This window comes from Poecilia formosa, unplaced genomic scaffold, assembly GCF_000485575.1.
Source record: "Poecilia formosa unplaced genomic scaffold, Poecilia_formosa-5.1.2 Scaffold308, whole genome shotgun sequence".
In the NCBI taxonomy this organism is placed as follows: domain Eukaryota; kingdom Metazoa; phylum Chordata; class Actinopteri; order Cyprinodontiformes; family Poeciliidae; genus Poecilia; species Poecilia formosa.
In genome coordinates this window covers 44,514-46,550 of record NW_006800247.1, presented here as the reverse complement: position 1 = coordinate 46,550, position 2,037 = coordinate 44,514, and the positions used below count along the sequence as shown (strand labels likewise).

The following is a 2,037-nucleotide window of genomic DNA, read 5'->3' as shown; positions in this document are numbered from 1 at the left end:
ATGGACTGGATAATTACTGTGGCACTTTTCTGTTCAGGTAAGGAAAGTTTGTGTCTTCTGACTTCATGCAGATGTTTTAAATAATCTGCCAGTGTGAAAACTGTCAGAGCGATTACTTGATGGAAGCTGCAGACAATAAAATAAGTTTCTGTTTTACCTATTATTTCTTAGACGCCTCAAAACAAAAAACACAAATAACCTAGAAGTGCAAGAACAACGTTTAATAGCTTTTATATATCATTCAAAGATAAAGTGTAAAGTTTATGATGTTGTGACTGTGGAAGGAGTTTGCTGGTTCAAACCCCAGCTCCTAAGTCTGGATCCAGGGTGAATAACTGAATCTATATGGAGGAATTTTTCTGCCATAACCCAAGAGCACACATTTTCAGTTTGAAAGCAGGATTTTATGTTTTTTGTTCTCATGTTCTCAAAACTTTTAATACTTTTTACATTTTTATTTTGAAAGCAGGACTTCATTGTCTATCTTCTCAAAACTTGTAATGCTTATACTCAAAACTTCTCGTGCTCAGACTTTGTCTCTGCTCAATCACTCTGCTTGCTTACGAAACATTTTCTGCTTGCTTCTGGAACAAAAATGCACCATTACCTGGCAACCTCTCAGGCAATAAAATGGCCAATTTTGCAACCATCTTTATAAGATTCAGATCTGACTAAATCACTACACCCAGATTTTGGGCTTCATCACTAATTTCTCCCTGAAGCTAATAACTGAAACTATGAGCTGACTAAATTGTTTCACTTTGGGTTCAAAGATAATAACTTCACTTTTGTTTTTGTTCAACTGGACAAATTTAAGGTAGATCCAGGCATTTTTCTGTTTCAACCATCTGTTAAGTTGGATAGCTTCAGAGTCACCAGGTGACACGATTTGTAGTGAATCAGAAGAGCCAAATTCCATTAAGTGAGAGCCAGCTCCTTCCTTTTTTTCCCCATTTGCTGCTCAGCTCTCACTCTCAGTGACTTCACCCTGCTCACTGCAGAGCTTTGTTTTGCTTGGCAGGACGTTGGTCTAATGATGTTCTAAAAGGATGTAAATCTAACCAAAGGTAACATTACTAATTTTAAATATATGAAGCTAAAATGATTGTGGAGAAAGAAAATCCAATAAATAGAATCTGTGATACAGGAAAAATCCAAGACATTTATGGGAGCAAAATCTATTTCAGTTTTTACAGTAAAAAAAATAACAAGCCAGTTGCATGATACAACTTAAATATTAAAACCTGACTGCAATATTCAACTTACACTGTTAAACTTTATTGTTCCTGTTTCTTGTGACATTTGAAGTTTGGTCTTTAGTGCTTTCAAGTGGTTAAACACTGACATTGCAGAACATATCTGTTCTCTCCTGCATTCTTCTCCAAAATATCACCGTACTCAGTCATTAAAACAGAATAACCTAATAAATAGTAAAAGAAAAACCATAATAGCTTTGAATTAAAGAAATTCTGTTCTTTTTTTCCTCAGTGCTAAAAGCTGCAGTCGGCTTTAACGTTGATTCTGGGGCTTGGAAAACCCTGACAGAAAATGATGAAAGTTTTGGCTACCAGGTGGTGCAAAGACAATCAGAGTGAGTCATCTCGATTCAATTTTTAAAAACTTTTGTAAAATGTTGTAACCAATGTTTGTCTGTGTTTCTCTCAGTCTGCTTGTCAGCGCCCCACTACTACAGTATCAAGGGAATAAAAGGGGACAGATATATCGGTGCAACACAGGAGGCAGTTGCAGAAATCTTGTTGCTCTAGGTAGGAATCATTTTACTACCAATATTATGAACGCACAAATTTCACAATAAAGACATTTAAAAGTACAAATTTTATAAGTTTATATCATGACCAGAGGTTGGTTGCACCAGGAGCTTAAAGGAAACATGTTACACTAAATACTGAACAATGTCAAACATGCTGTCCTGTAAACAAGTATTTCCTCCATCAAACTTATATGTTTCAGCTGAAGTTTTAATATCAGACAAAGGTAATATAACATCCAGTGAGCATTCAGTACTTAGATTTAGGG

At 35.6% G+C, this 2,037-nt stretch overlaps 1 long non-coding RNA gene across 1 annotated transcript; it reads left to right on the top strand.

Annotated features, from left to right (window-relative positions):
* Positions 1 to 1,784, top strand: LOC103152324 (uncharacterized). Its single transcript, XR_477723.2, has 3 exons — positions 1 to 37; positions 1,489 to 1,591; positions 1,666 to 1,784. It is a non-coding gene; the product is annotated as an uncharacterized LOC103152324 (long non-coding RNA).
* The last annotated feature ends 253 nt before the right edge of the window (positions 1,785 to 2,037 follow it).